Source organism: Zalophus californianus, chromosome 3 (genome assembly GCF_009762305.2).
Source record: "Zalophus californianus isolate mZalCal1 chromosome 3, mZalCal1.pri.v2, whole genome shotgun sequence".
Lineage (NCBI taxonomy): Eukaryota > Metazoa > Chordata > Mammalia > Carnivora > Otariidae > Zalophus > Zalophus californianus.
Genome location: NC_045597.1, coordinates 141,997,164 through 141,998,549, shown reverse-complemented (window position 1 = coordinate 141,998,549; position 1,386 = coordinate 141,997,164). Strand labels below are relative to the sequence as shown.

Below are 1,386 nucleotides of genomic sequence, written 5' to 3'. Positions count from 1 at the left end.
GAGAGGTAGATGTCCAGCCAGCCCCACACTTCTAGCCACCCTGGTCCATATACACCAGCCACATAAGCTAAGGAGGCATCTTGGACAACATGGAGAAAAGTGGAGAAACTCAACCAATGGGCAGAACAAAGGTCCCATACATATGGCCCAACTGAGCTGTCCTAAACATCTCCAGCCACTACTACTACAGCCACTACTACTATACCCTGTTCAAATCCCTGACTCACAAAATCACGTATATAACAAAATGGTTTTTGTGTTATGCCATAAAGTTTTGAAGTGGTTTGTTTAAGAAGCAATAGACAACTACAACAATATGTATAATTGAAATACATGTTGGAAGACTGGTTTAAAAAGATTTAAGGTAAGTATTAAAGATAAATTGTGCTTTTGGCTTTCAGCTCGGGGAGGCAAAGGTGCAACTTTCTTCGGTCGTCCCGAATCCCGGTTCATCCGACACCAGCCACCTCCGCCATGCGGCCTAAGTTCGACCCCAACGAGATCAAAGTCGTGTACCTGAGGTGCACCGGTGGCGAAGTCGGTGCCACGTCTGCCCTGGCCCCGAAGATAGGCCCGCTGGGTCTGTCTCCAAAAAAGGTTGGTGATGACATCGCCAAGGCAACCGGTGATTGGAAGGGTCTAAGGATTACGGTGAAACTGACCATTCAGAACAGACAGGCCCAGATTGAAGTGGTACCTTCTGCCCCTGCCCTGATTATCAAAGCCCTCAAGGAACCACCAACAGACAGATAGAAGCAGAAAAACATTAAGCACAGTGGAAATATCACTTTTGATGAGATTGTCAATATTGCCCGACAGATGCGACACCGATCTTTAGCAAGAGAACTCTCTGGGACCATTAAAGAGATCCTGGGGACTGCCCAGTCTGTGGGCTGCAATGTAGATGGCCACCACCCTCATGACATCATAGATGACATCAACAGTGGTGCGCTGGAATGCCCGGCTAGTTAACTACAAAGGAAAATGTTTCAATAAAGGATCATTTGACAACCAGAAAAAAAAAAAAAGATAAATTGCAAGTTTACATTGTGAGCTAATTGGAAGTATAAAAGGGCAATTAAAATTTAAAACTGAAATGCTTCACAGAGTTAATAGTATTACATTTTTAATGATGGTCAGACTCTTTCAGATACTGACCAATTGACCTAAAGTTGGTAAAGTTATCATTCTAGGGTAGTATATCTCAACCAAGGGCAATTTTACTTCCAGAGTGGATTTGGCAATGTCTAAAGACATATTTGGTTGTCATAACTGAGCTTAGGGATGCTATTAGATTCTAGTGGGTAGAGGCCACGGATATTGCCGAATAGTTTAGGATGCACTGGACAGCCTGCCCCCTACCCCAACACAGAATTATCTGGCCCA

The 1,386-nt window shown here is 44.2% G+C and overlaps 1 pseudogene; it reads left to right on the top strand.

The window, feature by feature from the left end:
• The first annotated feature begins 454 nt into the window (after positions 1–454).
• LOC118356836 lies at positions 455–972 on the top strand (annotated as a pseudogene).
• Positions 973–1,386: the final 414 nt, after the last annotated feature.